The following is a 23,754-nucleotide window of genomic DNA, read 5'->3' as shown; positions in this document are numbered from 1 at the left end:
GATTCAATATTTCGATTGATTATATTCAAACAGAATTACAGCAACAAACAGTCAAACAATCTAGCTAGGCGCCTAGGCCCTGCTCTGCTCAATTTGTGTAACGGACTCAAATTTTACGGGAAAATTTTTTGCAAAATATTTCAAGTCATGCTCTTCTCGATTCTTCCTTTGAGTAATCTCACTTTTGATCTTTTCTTTGACGTGGATCTAAACTTTATTTAAAAAGCTTTCTTTAAAACCCCTTTTTAATTTCATAAAAACCTTTTCATTTATTTTATTTAATCTCTAACTTTGGCTCTAGATTATATTTCCTTTGGATCCATTCCCAAACATCTCCAACATCCACAAATATCGTTTCAATTCCCGCTCAACCATCTCTAGAGCACATAAAATATCAATCTCTCTAGAGTTAATACCTTCTCATTTAGAGCTTACCATACTACCACCAAATCCAGTTTTATCTTCCTTCAAATACTTCCCCTTTGATCTCTACCCAAACACATGAAATACCAATTCTTATTTTTCCCCAGAACCAATACCTTTCCTTTGGATCTCCACCTAAATATTCCCATAGTCCATAAAATATCCTTTTCAATCTCCCTGAGTCAATATACCTATCATTTAGAAGTATATCAATCTACCACAAATTTCATTCCTGTAGAAATTCCTATCCACATATACTTCTGAATCTAGTTCTACACTCCCACCAATATTTCCCCTTTGAAATCCCCATTTTTCTTATACAATGCCTTTCATAAACCCCTTTGAAATTCCCAAAATTCTCCTATTCTGATCAAGCCGCCAATTTGATTCCTATTGCTTGATCACATTCTTGGCACAAGAATAATATTATCACAAATATTTGAATGATTGTTCTTGTGCTAAGAAACCTATTTTCAATCCCTTCCATTTAAAATCCAACTTCCTTTAGCCAACAAATGTTTCACCTAGAAATCCGTACCACATATATTGGGGCTAAAGTCCTATTTGCTTCTCTTCCATCTATTTTGCCACCATCCTAAATTTATCCAAACTTAGAAGTTAAATTATTGCCTTTCCTTCCCGTTTGATTTTTAAATCTTTCGTGACAAGTTTTACATTTAGTTCTTATTTGAATTCTATTAGAATTGGAGCATTTCTATCCTTTATAAAGTTTATACTTCAAAATAGATATCTTTGATTTTATTTAAAAAATATTTCAAACTTCTTTTTGCTTTAAAAACTTTATATTTAAATTCTTTTTATAAAATTCAAAAGACCCTCAAGCATTTTTCTTTTAAATTTTAACTCTTTTAAAATCTATTTAAACTCTCCATTCAAAATTCCCCTAGTTTTTAATTCCTTTGAATCCTATTCAAATTCCTTGTCCAAGTTCAAAAAGTCCACAACCATCCATCCTTTAGTTTTCATCCCCTTTGAATTCCAATCAAAATCCTCCACACAAAATTCCTTTAGACTCCTATTCATTTTGGGCCGAAATTCCTTAATTCGGCCCAGTCGGCACAAGTCTATTTTGCTTCCCTCCCCTTTTCTGTGGCGCCGCCACCGCCACCTTGCCTAGCCAATCCGCCGCCGCCACCTTGCCCAGCCAATCCGCCGCCGCCACGCGTCGTCGAAAGCTGTTGCCGACCAACGAAATCGCCAACGTCGGCCAATCCGACGAGGCCACCCGGCGCCGCTTCTCTGCATTTAAATCGAAGCACGCCGTGCCGTCGCCGGTTTCTCTTCTATCCACCGCCTCTCGCCGCCTATAAAAGGACGACGAGGTTCCCTCTTCCTCCCCACACAAACCGAGCTGCTCAAGCTCTCTCTCTCTTTCTCTCCCATGTCCGGCCATTGGTGCCACCGGCCGATCTCCCTCACCGGAGCTTCGCAAGCCAAACCCTTGCGCCACCAACTCCGCCTCGCCGAGGTGGTTCCATTTTTCCTATTTCCCCTCTCCTTTAGCCACTGCCACAAGCACTACCGGCACCACCATAGCCAGCCGGAGCTGAGCTCTTGTTGCCGCCGTTCCGGCCATCCTCTTTTCTCCCTTTGCCTTCCACCGACCTCCCCGGATGTGCAGCGAGCGGGAACACGCTTGACCGCCGCCGTCGAGGCTGTTCAACCACCGAAGCACTGGCGCCCTGTCCCTCTTCCTCTCTGTTGTTGCTCGGGGGAAGAAACAGAAGAAAGGAGAGAAGAACGGGAGGAAGAAGAAGAGACATATGACAAGTGGGCCCCCCTGCACAGTAACTTTTCTCTTTTATTTGATTTTAATTCAATTACAATCTTTAGACACCCATATCTTTCTAACCACAAATCCAATCCCAGTGAGACTTTGACCTAAATTCATATAATTTCAAACTCTTCGTTTTGATACCAAATTTCCTATTTTTAAAATTTTATTTAAAATTCTTTATTTAAAAAAACCTTTTACTTATTTATTTATTTACTTTCTAATTTTAAATTATTTTAATTAACATTTAAAAATTATTTTAAATTTATTTGATTTAATTTACATCCCTTTAATTTTAAATTTCTTGTTTTATTTAAAAACCTTTTTTAAAATTTTAATTATCCTTTAATTTCTTTAAATACCCTTTTTATTTCTAAACCACTCATATAACATCCTTTAGCCACCAAAAAAAGCCACTGTGGGAATTTCATACCTCTCATGGGGACGCTCGAATGGTTGAGGACCTCGACGTTGAACCAAGGGTCGTGAAACCCGGCATAATCTAATCCTAAGGTCGAAGTGTTGCTCTTCGCATCCCACGCCTCAATGCGTATAGTGGTCGGAGCCTCACTACTCCCTCGACCTCCACAGCACGTCGCACACTAGCTTTCAGGCTCTGTGCGATCCAAGCCGCTCTGCTGCCACTCACGGCTGTAGGGTAAAACTTTCCGCCCCACAATCCTGCATAAACCTTCCTAACTCTTTAGTCGTTGTGCCGCTTGATTGTAGCATCGACTAGACGAGCCGATATTTAGCCGGCATGCTACCTAGCCTTAGCATCGGCTAACCAACTCCAAATATCTAGCCGTCGTGCTACACTACCCTAGCACCGACTAGAAACCAAATCCACCAAATAAACCCCACCTATCCAAAATTATCCTTTCTTCGATTTTATTCAATTTCCAACCTATAGAAACCATCACCTCTCTTTTATTTTCAAATTAAAAGTTATTTTGAATCATTCCTTTTTCCTCTCGCTTCGCTCCAATTTTATTCCATGGTTTTATTGTTTCTTTTTAGCAAATTGCTTATAGGCTTTATTTGCCATCTTTTTGTATTCGTACGTTAGACCGTACAGCAAGTTTTATCAGCATCCAAGGAGCTGATGTGGACCCAGATGGCTACACTGAAGCCGCGGGAAATCTTAAGGCACAAGGCAAGACATAATTAAAATTTTGATCATATAGAAACCTTAATATAATCTTCATATTTAAATTTGATGCATGATATTTGCTCTTTTAACATCTCATGGGTAGATGTTAAATGCTTTTAAGCATGATTACATGATATTATTGAAAGATACATTTGAGATCATTTTATGTGGTTTATTATTCAAACATCTTTACAAACTTAGGAATCCAGTTAAAATGGGTATTTTTGAATGTTATATATAATGAAGTTTGTTGGTGTGGGGAGTTTGGAAAATTTTGGGTGGTTTAACCGGATTATAATTACCCCTTATACCATGGAAATGACATAGTTGCGTCCATCCACACGACCAAGTAATTGGACTTAGCCTAGTACATTGTCCCAATATATGAAAGACTGTTGGGTGGCTCAATGAGCGGTTGGGGTGAACATGCGTAAGGAGTTAGGGGGCAGTGTTTCACAACAGTGGGATTCATGAAAGTGTGACGATATAGATACCTTGTCTTAGGCCTGGCAAGAGTTTGACCACTATGATGAACCAAGACCCCACTGTGCAGTAACTAGTAGTAAGTGGGACTCTCGAACGGCTATGGTGTTTTCAGCCTTGCAAACTGTTCTCATCGTGTGGGTAAAGCTGGATAGTCTCTGCAGAGGTGAATTAAATCATTCAAATGCGCCGTACTCCCGGTTCTGGAGTTGTGTCATCAGGGTGATTCCTACTCCTGAAGTATAAGTAGTTTTAAAATTAAAATGTTGAGGATAAAGATGATTTATGGTTTTTATTATTTCTTTACTTTATTATTGTTTATTTATTCATATCTATTCACCTTTAATTATTTATAATATGTCTTGCTGAGTACATAAGTACTCACCCTTGCATAATTTGACATATAGAGGAATCATGCTAACAAGGAGATCAGAAGGAAGCGAGATCTATGGCAACGACAAGTTTGTCTAGGCTAGCCTACACTCGAGCTTTTGCCTGTGGAGTTCTTTGAATTCTTTGGAGTTTATTAATTGTAGTTCTAATAGTTGAAGAGTTTAGGAGTTTAGTACTTTGGATTTTCTTGTATTTCAAATAAGGATATATTAGTTTGGATCTTTTCACCCTTTAACAGTTGTATAATTAGTTTGTATGAACAAACCTGTGTAAATAATCGAAAGCTGTTCTGTATATCAATCTGTACGTGATCGAAATCCTGGACGATCACGAGTGGATTTTTGGGGCACCAAGCCTAAATTGGGTGTCCCCACACTTTGTCGCTCATCATTCATCAATCATCATCAGCCACACATCACGCATGAGAACCTGACTAGTGATTATTGATTAGTGAATTATAGGATTAGTGATTACCATGTCTATTGTCTCATGTGGAAGCCGGTAGCCGGGAAGCGGAAGTGCGGAACTGTTCTGCTAGTCGCCGCCTCGCCGGAACAGCAGTGGAAAGCCGCAGCCGCCGGTCACCGGAAACCAGCCACGGAGGCGTTGCTGCGGCGCCAGCGACACGCGGTTTTGATTTTCGCCAAACGCCACCAATTCGCCTCGCAAGCGCCGTGAGGATCAGGAGCTAAGGAGGAGATGAGGAGTCGATGATTGATGAGAGGATGTGGGCGGCAGAGGCGGCGCTTGACGACTGACAATTCACGTGGAGTCTGTTTTTACGCCTTCCTTTCGCGCATGCATCGACGCTCCACCTCCTCTGTTGGGCCAGGTCGCCACTCGTCAGGCAGGCCTCATGCCTGGGACTCCAACGGGGGTGGGGCCCCTCCAATTTGGGGGCCCAGATTGGCCGCACCACTCGCGCCCCTAGGGCCGACCCTGATCGGGTCTCGTGGAGGAGCAAGTGGCTCACAAATGAGTGCAGGCCGTATTGTCGGATTTCAGGCATGAGTGCGCATGAAGGTAGCAGACTTGGGTGCGTGGGCACTACGTTGCCGGTGTGTATAAAGATGTAGTAGACGATGTGTTTGGTGTGGTGTGTGTCTTTGTTATAAAAAATATCCAAGAAACCGGCGTTTGTTCCCACAAACTGAGTTTGTTTTTAGTGATATTCTTCTTCTTCCTCACGTGTGTGGTGAGGGAGTGAATCCTGGGAAACGCCAACAAAGAGGAGGTTAGGAATGCGAGACGCAGTGTTAAGCGGTGAGAAGACAAGCCATGTACCATGAAGGATAATGGCGCTCACCGAATGTGATCTGAAGGGCTTCCAACTGCGGTTGGCATCAAGAAAGGGGAAATCGGGCTTTCTATCGTCATTGTGAAACCGGCAAGGAAGATAGCAACCGAGACAGACTGGTTGAGGTGGCAGCTATGGTTGTGTGATCATAGTTTCATACCCACATGATCGGACGGCTAAAACAATTTCGTCCGCCGCTAGTGCTATTTGTCATTTGGATACAAGAGAGTCTCATTTTGATGTCTTTGACCCCTTTGATATAACGAAAGAGGTAATTTTATTTAAAGAAAATTCAGTGTTCATTCCACGCACTTTTCTCCAAGTTTATGAGGCCAAACTTCTCACCACAACAATCCTGTTGGCGGCAGATGAGAGATGTGATGGCAGGCTCATAAGAGAGAGAGCGGCTGAAAATGAGGAATATGAAGGGAAACAAGATGGTAAACAAGCGCTATAGCTAAGAGAGGTGGTGGCAACAACTACCAAAGAGAGAGAGACGGTGGTGGTGGCCATGGATAGGAGAGGCAAATGATTCCTCCTTTTCTTCCCCTCTCAAGTATATGAGTCGAAGGAGTTCAAATGAGGCAAACTACGTAGCACAACTGCTTAGGAGGGATTCGAGAGGACCAACGCCATCACGTACGCCTCATATTACACCAACCACAAGAAGTTGGAATCATAGGGTTTTATGCGTTCTGCGTGCAAGGCATGATTGTTAAAGCAAGAGTGGTGTAGCTCGACTTCACAAATTCTTTTTTCTAGTAAATTTCACGTCGGTGTACCTTTTTACCAAAGTTTCATATCAGGCTTGGTCTAACCAAATATTTTCACTTAACACCGTAAAACTTTGCATTTGGTTGCACCTTGGACTAGGATTGGGGATTTGGATCACCAGGTCAACTTCGGCCCATGCGAGCAGGCATAGCTGCCCTGTTCTCCCACCCCTATGCCTCAACTCCATTGTGTGTGGATGGCGAAAGATGAGATGGACAGAGGCTAACTTCAGCGGTGGACATTGAGCCATCGAGGTAAGCGGGAAGCTGGGAGCTTGAGAATCACCACCACCTGCATCCTTGTCCCTGTTGCCACCCCTTGCCTTTCATTACCTCCTCCTCCCTTATCTTCAGTGTGTGCTCCTCCTCCCCTACCATGGAAAACAACAAATTAAATTTGAAAATATACTGTTTATTTATTTTCTTTAGAAATCTTTAGAATTCAAATTTTTTTGGCACAAATATACTGCGTGGTGAGAGTGCAAAAGCGATACGGTACCGCTGAACCACTCCCCACGCGCCGCGGTTGAGCATACGGTCTCGCACAACCAATCTGCGAGACTGCCGACAGAGCAAATGATTATTGTTTAATCACATTGATTAACAACTAATTAGTCACTAATTATTATTAATTAATCGCTAATTATGGTAATTAATCACTATTTAAGCGGCACACTTGAACAAGACATTCGGTACCGCTGTTTCTTTATGCAACAATGTTCGATATCGCTATTTCCCTTTGCGAGATTGATAGTTCGTCATGCCCACGTCATTTTCGCGTAACGGTTGTGCGAGATCGACGTATATTTCTGCCAAAAAAATTGCATCCCGAATACTTTTGAAAAAAATAAATAGTATATTTTCAAATTTCTTTTGAAAACAACTGCATGCATCCTCCTCCACTTTCTTTGTCGCTCCACTATATATCTTGTCCTCTTTGATGGGTGCCCTTCTCCACCCACTGTAGCAAACAACTTGAACAGCGAGAGCTAGGTTTAGGAAAAGGCCCCCTAAGCCTCACGTGTATTATGAGGATCAGTTTGGTGGAGCTGGATAGTAATTGAGGGGTGCACCACTTCACTATGCACAGGGTTCCTCTTACCTTTTTGGCGTGGTTACCGCACCCCCGCGGTAACCGCGAAAACCGTGTGGTAACCGCAGGACATACTGTGGTTTCAAAAAACTGAAAAGGTTACCATGCATGGTAACCGCGATAACCGTGTGGTAATCGCGCGGTTTTGTAAACCCTGACTATGCATATAGGGGAATATAAAAATGCTCAAGCAAATCACCATATAACACGAACAATTTAACTACACACAATTACAACAACAAATAAGAAGCGATAAAAAAATGCTAACCAAAATGTGACAAAAGAAGTTAATATCATGTAAACTCAAATCATAAGCCATCCTGAGAATACTCAAATCTCCTACAACATAAAACAGAGTAAAATCATCATAATTAGCAACTGAATAACCGTGAAATAATAATTTAAGATAGGATATATTTTCCTGTCTCATTGATTAGGGTGGTAATTGTGAACAATTATATAGTTGGTGTTTTATGGCGATTTGCTTTTGAGAAATTTCTCCCTATATCTGCCTGACATTTATAGCCCTGAGGCAAAAGGAGAGAATAGCTGGCTATCTGCACAATTCTACTCTATAATGCATCAACTGAGTGTTACACCTACGTTACTCATTCGTCAAATCGGACGGCCAATGACATTCTGCGTGCAATTGGATGTTCGGGATCGTTCCCCTCCAAGCGACCAAGCCCACGGCCTCCATCCCCCAAAATCACGCCCGATCGATGGGGACGTCATCCTCTCTCCTGATTCCTTCCCCAGAATCCCGTCCGCGCGATCTCCTCCTACCCCCCGCGATTGCGGCCTCCGATCCCCTTCCTCACGGCCTTACCCTGCGCCACCCGAGAAAACGCTGTCACTTCCTCCTCCCGCGCCTTTGCCCTCCCCAATCCTCCGGTCTGGAAGCGCCGCCGCAGATCAAGCGACCCTCGTCGCCGTCGGGTCAGGGGCGCTGCCGCCTCTCCACCGTCATGTCAAGGGCGCCTCCTCCTCCTCGCTGTCAGACCCCCTCGAGAACCCTAGAATCCTTTGGACGCCATCAAATAAGGAGCTGCCTCGACACCTTCACGCCACCAGATCGCTGTCATGCCGCTGCTCGCCATATCACACGTCTTCGCCTGATTGTATTCCCCTGTTCATATGCTTGCAGTGAAGGTAAGACCTGTTTCCCCTCTTTTACTTGTTTCTGTGGATTTGTGGTTCCATACATTCAAGTTGGTGATCCGTGATGCATACGTTCAGGTTGAGAATATGCAACTGAAACGGCCAACATGGATGGTCAGCAATGAGAAAGAGATGCTTCCTGACAAAACTGGTTGAATTGCCTAGCTGTTTGGATCGCATGTGACAGTAGATCATTACCTCTTATTGCTATTATTCAAGTAAATAAGGCTAACTGAAATGGCTAACATAAATACTTGCATAAATTCTGGTCTGATTTCATTTGGTTGGCTCAGTGTATAGCTGTCGGCTGCGTCGATCGGTTTAGTGCGGTCTCTGACATCAGTTCTTTTTCCTAATCTGTTATAGAACCTCAAATGGAATTTTTCATGAAGAATGACAGGTCCATTAGCCAGCACTACAATATTTGAGCAAAAATAATTTCAGGACACAACTTTTTCAACTGAATAGTCATATATGTTTATCCACCATAATATACACATAATTCCTTTCTCTCTTTCTTCATTTGCTTTCAGGGAAAATTATGAATTTTGCTTGTCTCATAAAATTTGCTTTCATGGACTGCCGTGAAGCTTATCATCCTCACTGTGTGGGAGAGGAAGACAGATTGAGGAGTTCCGAAGACTGGTTCGTTTGTGTTGAGCACCTTTTTTTTTTAAAAAAAAAGTATTTCAATTATGCTTTGTACTACTCATTATTCTGTTTGCCCACGATTGCTTAACTCATTCGTTGCAGTATTTCAACCATGCTCAGTAATAGAAAGAAAATGTTATGCTAGAATGTATTATGTGCATAGTTATTGAGACTGGACCGGCCATCAAACCGGCTAGGCCTTTGGTTCACTATTTCACCGGTTTGACCGGTTGAACCGTCGGTTCAATAAGGTTAAGTATATAACTGATTCACTCTAGACATAACCAACAATATGGCTTGGTGGTTGGTGCACCACAACTCCATTCAGCCCATCCTGGGTTCCAATCCCACCATACACCCCTTTTTCCTTTATTTCCTTCTCCATGCGTGCACTTGCACGTGGTCTGCCTCCTCCTCCATGCGTGCACGTGGTCTGGCAGAGTAGCAGGTCACGGTTGAGTGGTCCTGCGCCGGTTTTCTGACCGGCTTTTAAGCGGTTTTCGAATAAACCCGGCCGGCCCAACCGGTTTATACCGGGTCATTTGCACATACAGTCTTTTAACTGGACCAAACCGGCGGAGGCCTTGGTTCCGGTTTTTTCGGTCCAACCGCCGGTCCGGTCCGGTCCCAATAACTGTGATTATGTGTTGTCCATGTAGAAGTTATAATCTAATAAAATTTTGAGTTGTAGACATGCAACAGGAGCTTTCATTGCTGCCACAAGATATGCAAGCTCTATGGTTCCTACATCAATTATTAGCCAGGGCATCGGTTGGCAGGTAAATAAATCAAATTATTATTTGCACCATGGAGTTCGTCCGGTCTTTGATTTAGAATATTGATCATCCTAAAACATCGTTGTGAGGGTATCATCATCTTGATTGATCCTTTTTTGGATGGCCAATGGAGCCTCAGTTGCAGCGTAAATATAACATCAGAGGATAAATAGAACTGACATTCATTGATTGCTCAGACAATTTGTTTTTTTCCTTTTGCCAAATGGCAGTGTGAATTTGTATTTGCAGGGAGAATGTTGGTTTACATGCTTTGACACATGTTGGTATTTCTCGGCCTGTTGGATGGCCTTCAATTCATAGTAATCAGCTCCTATGTTTTGACAGCAGAGCAGTGCACAAAAGTAGGGGCATACGTCCATGAAAGGTACACATGTTCTCCCCTTCTTCTTCATGTATCCATCGTCATGAACAGAGTGGCTATGGTATTTTTTTAAAGACTTCCATCGGTGTGTTGGTAAAATGCTTACCCAATAGGTTAAATCTTTAGCAACTCGGCAAGTGGCAGTAAGCCTGCTGACCACTCCCACAACTAATGGCTGGCAGCAGCAATCTTTGAGCAAAAATAATTTCAGGACACAACCTTTTCAACTGAATAGTCATATATATTTATCCACGATAATATACACATAATTCTTTTTTCTCTTTTCTGCATTGGCTTTCAGGGCAAATTATGAATTTTGCTTGTCTCATAAAATTTGCTTTCATGGACTGCCTTACACAACATTTTTTGCAGTACTTCTGGCATTTTTCTGCTTTATGCATGTGTTGGGTTGGCATTAAACTATTTAGAGCTGCAGATTTTGGGCTGTTCAGTGAGGAAAATTGGGGATACATATATTGATTTGGGGGTTTAACAGTGTAACTGATTTTTTTTTGTTGTTGTGTTACAGCATGACAGAAATTTAGGATTGTTAGATGGTTTTCCTCGGCTAGCTGCAATTTGGGCAGAGAAGGTAGTTTTTGTTGTGTATGATAGATCAAGTTTATTGGGTCAGCTTCTCCTGTGTACTTCTTAGGAAGATCCATGGACTGAATTGAACCGAGTTTTGCTGAGCTCCAATTCATATAGCTACGTAATTACTTTGAACGTATGCAGCTTTTTTTTGGGGGGGCAGGATGGATGCCTCCTGATTAAAAAAGATGCGGCTGCGTGTTTTGATTATTTTGTTGCAGAAGTGCAAACCGCAGATCATGTCCCTGGCGCAAGCAGTGAATGAGATTGCCCGGGAGAGTTTGATGTTACATTGGGGTTTCATGCCTGTATGCGCGCGTTTGTGTGGAGATCTAACTTTCTGGTGTTTTGCAGACCTAAGTAGTTTGGATCTGCCTGTGATGGAAGGTCTTGACAAATTACTTGTAAGTTTACAAACTACGGCTTTGGTGCTGTTCTAATGGATTTCAACATCTTAATGTGATGTTGCAACGGATGCTTCATTTTCAAATATCAAAGGCCATGGCAAAGGGAGTAAACCCAGAAGAAAATGGTGTTATGGTCGCATCATCTACGAATGGAGGAATCGCGAGCCAGCGGCAGCCCATAGCGCTCAGAACGCCGGCTCCTGAACTACCGTTGCAACTGCCGGACGAGCAACAGTGATCGCGCTTGCATGGATAGGATTAAGTTAGTTGGTTGTTTCCGTCTCATTAGCAACAATTCAGTTAATTGTATGCCTATTAAAGGGCCAGTGATTCATGAATAAAGCAACCAATTGATCCAATCTACTCCCATCTATCTTCTCTATTCTCTCATCTCCTGCTTCTCTTCCAACGCCGTCACGGGCAGGGCCAGCAAGAGGCTGCCCAAGCCTCGGCCGCCGGTGACACATTCATACCCAATCCGATCCCTCGCTAGCGTCTATGGTAAGGAATGTGATCCGGGTACCCGGTGAATGAGGTTACTGGTACACATGCACTGCACTCTTTTCAATGATTTTGTACCTTTTTGTTTGATACGCCGATGCAGGTGCCTCTGATTGCTGGAAGCAAGTTATCTATGGTTCTGTGCTTGAACTAATAATGAAGTAACACATAATATTCAGATCCAGTATTAGCCAACAACACCAATTTAATGTTAGTCTCTTACATAATCAGAGTAACCTTAGTGTTACAGTCTTTGTCAGATTGAAAATGAGACAGGTTTTCTTTTTTTTAAGGGTAAAATGAGAACTTTATTAATCAAGCAGCAGGTGGGTGACAATCATCAGCTAAAAAAAAAACAAAAACACACTCCGGAGCCTGCTCCCGCCACACCACAGGTTTTCTATTTGTTAACTTAAGCTTGTTGTCGGTTCATCTTAATTCAACATTCTAACGTAATTTGTCACTCTTTTTGGGGAAAATATGTGGCGAAAACCACATATGTAGTGGAAACCTAGAGACTACCGTTGATCGAAGAATAAACTGGCAGATTTACTCATGAGTAAAAAAATTACTCCAATAAAATATTTACTCATGGTGACGTGGACGGATCTCAGACGTCCATTTTTCGATTCAACAATTTCCAGGTTTCCACTATATATGTGGTTTGCACTATATATTTGAAAAATGTATGAAAAAACTAAAAAAAAACTCACATATAAAGTATTATTCATGTTTTATCATCTAATAACACCAAAAATACTAATCATATTTATTTTTAAATAAGATGGACGTTCAAACATTGGACACGAAACCGACAACTACACTGAGGTAGTATTATACAAATATGACTGAATAATTAACTTTCTTCCTATTGGTAAGAGCCCTGTTTCATGTGGTTTCTTCCTATTGGCAAGAGCTCTGTTTCATGTGGTTTCTCTTAGCATTTAATTCATGTTGGCTCCCGAGTACTGAGTCCAGCTCCTCCAAAAAAAATGTGTTGATGGGTTATGTGCATGGGCTCTTATATGGTATAAGCTGTAGGTGCGAAGAGAGATAAGCAAGTTTTTTAAAAGTGAAATTCTGATGATAATATTATATTATAAGAATATTTTGGAATATAACAAAAAATGGAGAATATGAAATTATGATTCAAGCCAAATGTACATAAAAAATTAGTTGCATATATTTACTTGACGATTCAAAATTTTATATATTTAAATACTTATATTGCCAAAATATATGTTTTCTTTGACTGTTTTGATTTGTATTGCCACATATAACTGTAGCATGTCAAATATTATCGTAGCGTTAGCACGTGCATGTTACTAGTACGCTATAATAAAGTCATTGCCCATAATATGTCAATAGAGACGTACAATTTTGCTTCAAACTGACGAGTCCTAGCCCTACAGTCTAGAAAATTAATAACAGCAATAAAATAAATTCAAATATTGTATTCTAGTTTCAATAATTTTGCTTGCAAATATCAAATTAGTTAATTTATGAAAGAATAGAGCTAAGGAAACCAGATTGAATAAAAATTTTGAGGTCTTTGCTTGTTGCATGCGGTGAAGATCTTGAAGGGAAAGAAACATGGCTGGATCTAAATGGCGTGGCGGCTGGCGAGAGAGATGGTCTTAGGCACAACGAGACGATGAACCACTCCGGTGTTGAGGGTCATGACTCGTGGACTCATGGCCAGAGGTGTTGACATCAGTTCAACGGGAGGATAGAAGGGAAGAGGAAAAAGATGCGATCGGACACTTGTTATCGTGCGGCATCGAGGAGAAAAGAAACGATTTTGCTATCGATCACTCGCGTGATTTTTTTTCTGACATTTCATGTTTTTTTTTCAGCCTTGTCAGCCGGCGCGTCGGACACCAGCACGTCGGCTTTCATGTCTAGCTAGCCCAAGCGCACACGATAATGGAGATCGGAGAAGCACAGTAACATAGTGGTCTCTGACCAGCGAGCCAGCCGCCAGTAGCACGGCCAATACTGATCGGCGAGAGACACCGTCCCTCTCATCGTTGTCGTGAAATATAAAATTATAGTCCTATATAACTAAAATTACATTTGTAAATTTAGTTGATTTGATATGTAAGTGTACTGTAATTTTGATAAAAAAATAATGTATAAGTAAATATGTACTTATTATTTTCTTTAAAATATAAAATTATAGTCCTATATAACTAAAATTACATTTGTAAATTTAGTTGATTTAACGTGTAAGTGCACTGTAATTTTGATAAAAATAATGTGTAAGTAAATATGTATTTATTATTTTCTTTAAAATATAAAATTACAGTCTTATATAACTAAAATTACATATGTAAATTTAGTTGATATGACATGTAAGTGCATGTAATTTTGATAAAAATATTGTGTAAATAAATTTGCATTAGTTATTTTATTTCAAATATAAAATTACAGTCCTATATAACTAAAATTACATATGTAAATTTAGTTGATATGACAGGTAAGTGCACTGTAATTTTGAAAAAAAATGTTGTGTAAGTAAATTTATATTAGTTATTTTATTTTGTAGTCCGTTGGATGCAAATCCAAGGAAAGAAAAAATCTGAAAAATCACCCGAGTGATGCATAGGCGGTCCCTACTATATGCCCTGTTTTCCCTCACTCAACAATAAGCCATAATCCACGAACGAAGGAAGCCCGCGAAGATACATGGGCATATTATTTATCGTTTATTTTAAAAAATACAAAATAAATTTCATCTCACCGCACTAACATTATCTTGTTATATTTAAACTCGTCTATCGCTACTATTTATTATCGCACTATGAGATATCATGCATCCATGTGATCAAAATAAGTCTGATACATCACTAATTCAATAAAATATTCATATCGACTTTATTGTTTATTGAACATGTACAATTGTTTCCTTTTGTAAATAAGTAAGACATGGTTTTAAGGGAAATTTGGCACTTTCTAATTTATCTAATGGATAAAAATAATGGGTCTATGATTTAAGTAAAAATTGATGGATATATGTTTTTCTTTTTTTTCTCCCAGAATTTGTAAGAATTTCTCTAATTTATTACAGCGTCAAATGGTGATTTAGGAGTACTAATGGGATTTTAATATATAATACATAAATAGTACATTTTTAGTTGTAATTAGTATATATCCATATAATAGTTGTCAATAAGTATTCATGTACTAGCTCTAGTGTTTAATTGAGTATTAGGGCAAGTACAAAGGTAGAGACCGGTATGGTCTCTACGTTAATTAGAAGCTATCACGTTACAGTCTTTAACCATTAATGTACCAAAATACTTTCTTACTAGTTATCTTTCCTTTATTAGACTCAATGAAAAAAAAATTTTCTAATAAATGCTAAGAGTCGACTCTATGCCATTGTTATACATAGCAACGATGTTTCTCCTTCCTTCCCTCTTTTTCTTCCACGTCACCAAATTTACTTGCATGACAACGAAGAGAGCCTGTTATTAGACTCCATTGTACATGCCCTCGACTCTTAGCATTTATTAACGGAAAGTTTGTTGCATGAGCGTGGAGAAAAGAAAAGAAGTACAATAAAAAAATATTTATGCATTAATGGTTTAGAAATCTTATCGTCTCTACTATTGTAGGAGGATAGTCTCTAGTAACATTAATTAATATAGAGAGCTTATATTAGACTCTATCTTTGTACATGCCCTTAAGTTGACATATTTTAGAACAGAGGGAATATATAGTAGACTGAAAAAAAACGAAAAGCAAACAACTTATCTTCCGTGACATGCATCGATCACCCTATTGTTCCACAATAATACATGTTCACCATCTTATATATTATTCTTCCATCACATGCGTCGATCATACGAGCTTCAGCCAAAATGAAATTAATTACCAATTCATAACTAACGACGCCGATCGAGTGTAACTCATGCTGAAACCTTGTACGGCAGTTTAAATTAGCTCAGAATATAAGCCATTAAGCTTAAGTATAGTCGCAACATGCAGAAGCTCGATCAGGCGGCGGCCACGACCTTACGGTTGGCATTATTGCTCGGCTCCACCACCTCGTTACGTGACGACCCGCACGTACACGTTGATCCCATGCACCCCAGCAAGCCGCCGCCTCTCGTCCTCTGCTGGTCGCCGGCGTTGGCCGCCGTCGCCGCTGCCGCCCGCCCCGCGCCACCGTCGTTGAAGCTGACACGCTTCTTCTTGCTCCCGCCGCCTGACGACCCACCCTTGGCGCCGCCGCTGCCGCCCATGGAGGAGCTCCAGCTCCGAACCGGCGACGCCACATGGCTGCTCGCCGCCGACGACGACCGCACGGCCGGGAACTGGTGCGCCCGGAGCTGGCCGTCGGAGAACACCATGCTGGCCGGCGACGCGGAGCTGTAGCTGACCGCCGCGCTGAACTCGAAGCTCATCGCGTCGTCCGTCGAGGACGTCGGCGGTGTCTCCACCGCCACCGCCACCACCGGCGCGCTCTGCCGTCTGTGGCGGCGGCCGTAGCTCGCGCGACGACGACCGCCGGCAATCCTGGCGCTGCCGTCGTCGTCGACGGCGACAAGGCCGGCGTCGACGGCCGTCATGAGCTCCAGTAGCCCCCGTGGCTTGTTCATGCTCAATTACAGTCGGTAGCTGATCAATTATATTAGAGCTGGATCGATCGTGTGTGGTGCGTGGTAGACAATCGGGGACATATATATGAACATGGCGTTCATGTGGATACAAAACATGTGTGGGGTTTTAGCGGCAAGGGTGGTGATAACATCAACGAGGTTTCGGGGTCGGGGCGTCGGTATATACGAAAGTGATGCGCTTGTCGGGATGGATGGATGGATGATCGTTGGATGCGCACGCAGCGTACGTGTGTCCGGGGAATGATGGTACTAGATTTGGTAGGATCTCAGTGTATCATGCATATACGACGCCGTGTAGCTGTTTTAGTAGTCCCGCATGGAAGTGGCGGTGTGCATGGCCGGCCGGCTTCGATTTGTCTGAACTCTGAACGCTATCTTTTCTTTTAAAAAAAATCTTTTTGATTCAGTCAGATTTGCATTCCGGAGATTGTTGATGTACCTATGGAAAAATAAATTACAAAGGAAAGGACAGATTCATATCAATTGAGTTGAAACATGAACTCCTGTGTGCCTCCTTTGTGGACTGCTGGTCGACAGCATAATATTGTATTTAGGGAGGCAATTTTCCGGGGACCCAATGAGAGTTCTCGGGTGAGTATTTGAATTTTCATTGAACAAAGGTTCCCTAACGAAACGAATAAATTATGGGACAATTAATTTCCATTGGAAACTGCAAAATATAGATGAGCTAATACTGAAACTCTCTCTATAATTGATTATTTTAGAACGAAGGGAGAACATGCTATCTTTCATCAGTTAACTGTATTGCTGATGCAGATAATTCTAGAGTCAACAGTAGAATCTTGCTCGTTGTCATGTCAACAGTTTAATTGATGTGGAAAAGAATTAATAAAGTGAAAGATAAAATTGATTTTATCTAGATAAAATCATGTATACACGTTTTTTCATACAACTTCTATTGCCTGTGAAACATCAAACTACTTTTTAAATATAAAACAATCTATCGTACGTATAAACTATTTCAATAATATATATCTTGTTGTGTTTATATGACTGTTAAAAATATAAAAAAAATGACAGCTTCACTATAAATGGCTTTACCTCGTATTGTTTTTTTATTACTCGGATAGAGAATGTTGTGTTTGTTCTGCCGCCACCTATGCTAACACGGTTCCTTGACTTATGAGGCTCACACTGATCTTCCTGCTGTGGACATCTCCCAAACAATCTCAATTTTGATTTTGGTCAGTTGGTCTATATACGTGTAACTCTGGATTTTCTCACTTTGCACAAAGTGAGAATGAGTGCAAAAGTACTGCAATAAAATTTTGTTGCATTGGGCCTATAATCTTTTTCGAGCCCAGGTGTTACACTTATCACTTTATTTTTTTAGGAAAAACCTCAGAAGAGGACAGGGAGAGCCTGTTTTCATTTAAAAAGAAGAAACTTAGCTCAGTTTTTGAGGGAAAACCGGGCCCCAAAACCCTCACATAAGCACGGTTCAAAGTAGAAAACCGGGCTAAACCCACATGGAGAACAAACTAAAAACTTGCAACGACACAACAGGAGGATAAAACACAGGTCATCGTTGCCAAGCTCCGAAGAGCAGCTCCGATTTCCTATGAACAGACCACAGACAATGTAGGGAAGGGTCTTCAAGACAAAGCCTCCAGGGAGGAAGATAGCGTTGAAACGCAGACAATGTCCGTTCGAAAATGGAACAAGGTTTTCACCCGAAGAAACGGGAAAAGCAAAGTAACGATGCCTTCAAGAAGAAAAACAGCACCCACAGGCGTCGCCATCGTTGGCTCTAGCTTAGGATCGAGTAGGACATTCACCCCGGCTCTCTCCCCCTGCCAACTACGACAACCTTGGCTACCACAGTGCTACCGAGGAAAGCGGGAGAGGATTATCGTTGCCGAGCCAATCACTTGACAAGCAGCTCCGACTCCCCCCCCCCCCCCCCCACAACACACCTACCCAACAGACATGCCAGGAAGCCAGCTGCACAGCAACTCCAACGAAGCTACCAGAAAGGAGGAGCAAGGGGGTTATCGTTGCCCAGCTTGCCACACCTGGCCAAGCAGCTCTGACTCCTCCCCAAACACCAGCGGAAGGAAGCATCACAGTGGTCTTGTGCACCGAACTCCACCAAACCAAGCACTTCACAGAGGCAAGAAATTCAAAGCACAGGCAGTGTTGCGGCTCTCAAACACCAACCAAAGCTAGCATCCCAACCCTTGCTATAGAACTCCCCACAACCGGAATCTGAGAGCAGACCGGCCAACAGGAGGGGAGGAACTCCAGGGAACGGGAGAGGCCCCAGCTGATCGTGGAGGATCACTTGCCGATGATCAAGCCCCCGACAACACTATTGTTCACCATGACCTGCGGCTTTCCAAACGAACGAACCATGTCACCAACGACGACCTCTCCAAGCAGCAACACCACCAGCCAACTCTCATCACCACTGAAGCCTTGCTGGCCAACTCCGGCCACCTCGTCAGCCAACTCCAGCCGAAATCGGCTTCCTGCCCTGGGCTGACGGCCACCTGCACCTCGCGCCCAAACTCGCCGGCCATCTTACTTCGGCTCCAACTGAAACAACCACCTTTGCCGGCCATCATCGCCTCTGCCAGCCACCGTCTTTGCCGGCCTCCTGTATCTCGAACTCCCTTTTCCCCCACTAGATCCAGGAAGGAGACGGCCAAAGGCTAGCCGCCCCTCCTTCTCTGTCCTTCGTCCTTGCGTTGCCACCATTTGCTGCCGCCGCTTCTCACCTCCATCTCGCCGCCATCACCCCCACCCCGGCGAGGCTGCCAGATCCAGACGGCCGGATCTGGCCGCCCCCTTCGTCTCCGGCCAATAGATCATCCCGCCGCCTCACTCTGCTGCCACACCTCGCTGTCCCACGCCGCCACCATCGCTGAAGAAGTTCGCCGTCGAGTCACCGCAGCCACCGCCGAACGTCGACCCGCCCTCCCGCGCCAAGCCCCCCGCTCCTCGGCCAACTGCCATGCCGCCGCTGTCCTTGCCTGCCGAGCCGTGGCCCAGCCGCTCTGGCGGCAGCAAGGCGAGGGAGGGGAGTGGAAAGCGGCATCAGCGGCTAGGATTTGTCACCTGCCCGGTCGCTCGCGCGGGGAGCGACGCGGACGGGAGTGAGAGAGTGAAATTATACTTATCACTCTAAATCTATAAAACTGTAGACAACCATGAAAATAACCAACTTTGTATCGATGTCTCAACATGCATAATTAACCATATGCAACACATGAATCTCGGAAATTTTTTTTGAAAATATACGTGTTTTTGACCGAAATTGCAAGAATAGACTGATTAAGTGAAGTATTGCGGAAATATACCGCCGTCGCACTTTGATTAAGCGAGAGCGTGATATCGCTTAATGCATACGCGAAAGTGGTAGTGCTATCGCTAATTGAAATCGCGGGAGCGCTAATGCATCGGTCTCGCATCCGGAAAGCGCGAGAGCGAAGCGGTCTCGGACTGTCGTAAAGCGATACCATGGGCCGACTGATACTGTCTGACGCACGCGGGGCCCGAAGCGGTCTCGCGCTTTGAGTGAGCGAGAGTGCGTGCGGTATCACGATCTGCTAGCACGAGACCGTAGCGGCGTGGCCCGTCTGACGCACGTGGGGCCCGAAGCAGGCCCGAAGCAGTCTCGCGCTACGAGCGAGCGAGAACGCGCACGGTATCGCTCTCTACTAGCGCGATACCGTTGCGGCGTGGCCCACCTGCTAATCGCGTGGGAGGCGATAGCGACGGCTTCGGTGTTCGCTCTTTGAAAGAGCGAGACCGCGAGAGATATCGCGCCCCCGGAGCGTGAGAGCGATCCTCTAATTGTGTTTATATTTGATGCGAATACCTGGTGCAAATCATTAATATTTCATGTGTGATATATTAAGCCGTTGCTATGCAGAAAGTATAAACTTTTTTCATATTTTTTTAGTTATGTGTGCAACATATATACATAAATAAACATGAGGAATATGTATATATTGAAAATAGGTAAAGATTGTGTATGCGGCTACGAGAAGAAAAATAAATATTTTGGAATTTACAAAATAATGATATCAGTTACAGATACATATAGGAAAGAAACAATATATTACCTATAGAAAAATAGAAATTGAATATATATTTATTAAAAATATATATAGTAGTAGAGAGATCATTCAGGAGCAATTTTGGGAAAGTTCACAAAGAATATGAATTTAGAATATGTCATATTCACAGAGAAAATCACCTTTGCATGTTTACAGACTCGGTCTTGTGGTAAGAACCGTGTAGCGAGTTAACGAACTACACACACTAGTACAGATCCTTCCATCTGTGACGGCCCATAACAAGACTGGAATTTGCGGGCCGTCACAAGGAAGTAATCTCAATCGGGCCGCACAGCCATGGTATATCGGCATAAAACTAAAGCCCGTCACGGATGACACTTATCTGTGACGGGCTATAGTTGAGGCCCGATTGAGATGAGGGTTCCATATCTCAATCGGGCCCTAAAAGAAGCCCATCACAGATGAGGGTCATCTGTGATGGGCTTCAACTAGAGGCCCGATTGAGATATGTTTAGTGCCCGTCACAGATGACACTCTTTTTTGACGGCCTTTTATTAAGGCCCGATAGAGATTACTTGTATGCCCGTCACAGTTGATTGTTTTAGGGCCGTTACAGATATTTGTTGCATAGTATAAATACCCCCTACTACCTAATGTAACTGTATCCCACTATTCACTATTTTGGTGGGAGGCTGTAGGGGGCAATTTTTTGTCCTTTTTCCAAGGAAAACAGAAATTAAATTCCCAAAAGTGATCAAAATGGATCAATCAAGTGAGTAATATTAATCATTAATTGAGCAATTTCATCACGTCTTACTTTTGCAATATTAATCTTATAATATGTGCCTCTAATTTGTTTTTTTTATTTTGTAGCAATTGATCAAAGTTGGATGTATGTGAAAAATTTGAAACGTCATTCTACGGAGTACAGAAAGGGTGTAATAAATTTTATGAACGCCGCAGAGGAGGATCGGATAAGAAGAAACAGTGATTACATGTGTTGTCCATGTGCAGATTGCAAGAATGAGAATATGTTTGATAGCGGAGAGGATGTACACGGTCATCTGATACAACAAGGATTCATGGAGGGCTATACATGTTGGGTGAAGCATAGAGAGCAAGAATCAGGAAGTGGAGCAGCAGCAGACAGAAGTGGTGCGCATAATTAGGAAGATGAAGATGAGCATGACATGTTTATACCTTCTCCATTGGGCGGTGAAATGGTTGATGTGGATCACGATCTGCTGCAAGACATGTTACGTGACGTTGAGGACCCAGCCCAGAACGAGAGAGATGGAATGAAGTTCAGCAGGTTGGTCAGTGATTCCGAGACGCTTCTGTACGCTGGATGCAAAGCAAAACACACTAAGTTGTCAGTTACCTTGGACCTAATGAAGCTGAAGGCAAGTAGTGGATGGACAGACAAGAGTTTCACAGAACTTTTAGGAATTTTGAAGGCTATGCTTCCTGTTGAGAACACATTGCCCGAGACGACATACGAAGCAAAGCAGGTTCTGTGTCCACTTGGGTTAGAGGTCCGTAGAATTCACGCTTGTCCCAACGACTGCATATTGTACCACAAGCAATATGCGGACTTGGATGCTTGTCCTGTCTGCAAGGCTTCTCGATACAAGCGAAAGAAAAGTGCTGACGAAGGAAATAAGTCAAAGAGGGGTGCTCCGGCAAAGGTTGTGTGGTATCTACCTATCATTGATCGTTTCAAGAGAATCTTTGCCAACCCGAACGAAGCGAAGTTAGTACGTTGGCATGCCACGGAGAGAAGGAATGACGGTATGCTTAGACACCCAGCGGATTCGATTGAATGGAGGAATATCGATCGAAAACACAAAGACTTTGCTGCTGACCCTAGAAACATGAGGATATGTCTGTGTACGGATGGCATGAATCCTTTCGGTGACATGAGTAGTACTCACAGCACTTGGCCAGTTCTTATTGCGAACTATAACCTCCCGCCATGGTTATGCTTTAAACGGAAATATATTATGTTGTGCTTGTTAATCCAAGGTCCGAGGCAACCCGGCAATGATATCGATGTATTCCTGGAGCCTGTTATCGACGATCTGGAGATTCTTTGGAAAGAAGGTGTGGAAACTTGGGATGCATATGGTCAGGAGAATTTCAAGCTAAGAGTTCTATTGTTCTGCACCATTAATGACTACCCTGCACTCGGTAATCTCTCCGGACAAACTATAAAAGGAAAGAAGGCATGCTCCGATTGCAAGGAACATACACGAAGCCGGTGGCAGAAGAAATCACGAAAGATGGTATACATGGGTCACCGGAGGTGGCTCCCGCTACGTCATGCATTTAGAAGAAAGAAGAAAATTTTTAACGGTAAGAGAGAACTTCAGCCTGCTCCCAAAGATTTGTCCGGAGATGAGGTCCATAATATGGTCAAGGACATAAGCAATGAGTTTGGGAAGAAAAGAAAACGTAGCAAGACAAAGAAGAAGTGTATGTGGAAGAAAAAATCCATATTTTGGCGGCTACCTTACTGGAAAGATCTTGATGTCCATCATTGCATTGATCTCATGCATGTAGAAAAGAATGTGTATGAGAGTTTGGTTGGCCTGAAGTTGAATATTCCCGGAAAGACAAATGACGGGTTGAACGCGCGCCTTGATCTACAGGACATGAATATTCGCAGTGAACTCCAGCCCATACGAGATGTAGAGACAGGTAAAGTGTACCTCCCTCCAGCCTGCCACACACTGTCGAAGGATGAGAAGATCACAATGTTATCATGCTTGAAGGATATTAAAGTTCCATCGGGCTATTCAGTGAGGATAAGTAAGTATGTTAAATTGGACGATCTAAAACTTGTTGGAATGAAGTCTCATGATTGCCACGTGCTAATCACACAAATCTTGCCAGTTGCTATCAGAGGCATTCTACCACCGAAAGTGCGTCACACGATCCAACGTCTGTGCGCCTTCTTCAATGCAATTGGACAGAAGGTTATAGATCCAGAAGATCTAGATGGGCTGCAGACCGATATTGTGAATACCCTCTGTCACCTGGAGATGTTTTTCCCACTGTCTTTCTTTGATATAATGGTTCATCTCCCTGTTCATCTGGTGAAGCAAACAAAACTATGTGGCCCGGCTTTTCTAAGGGAAATGTGGCCGTTTGAAAGGTACATGGGAGTTCTGAAGTCATACATTCGTAACAGAGCTAAAC

The 23,754-nt window shown here is 42.8% G+C and overlaps 1 long non-coding RNA gene and 1 pseudogene across 1 annotated transcript; both read left to right on the top strand.

Annotated features, from left to right (window-relative positions):
* The first annotated feature begins 1,825 nt into the window (after positions 1 to 1,825).
* LOC127766120 (uncharacterized) lies at positions 1,826 to 2,324 on the top strand (annotated as a pseudogene).
* Positions 2,325 to 8,140: 5,816 nt separating this feature from the next.
* LOC127768786 (uncharacterized) lies at positions 8,141 to 11,984 on the top strand. Its single transcript, XR_008016614.1, has 3 exons — positions 8,141 to 8,562; positions 8,650 to 11,375; positions 11,470 to 11,984. It is a non-coding gene; the product is annotated as an uncharacterized LOC127768786 (long non-coding RNA).
* Positions 11,985 to 23,754: the final 11,770 nt, after the last annotated feature.

Source organism: Oryza glaberrima, chromosome 3 (assembly GCF_000147395.1).
Source record: "Oryza glaberrima chromosome 3, OglaRS2, whole genome shotgun sequence".
Classification (NCBI taxonomy): Eukaryota; Viridiplantae; Streptophyta; class Magnoliopsida; order Poales; family Poaceae; genus Oryza; species Oryza glaberrima.
The sequence above is the reverse complement of the archived record's forward strand: the minus strand, read 5'-3'. Positions and strand labels throughout refer to the sequence as shown.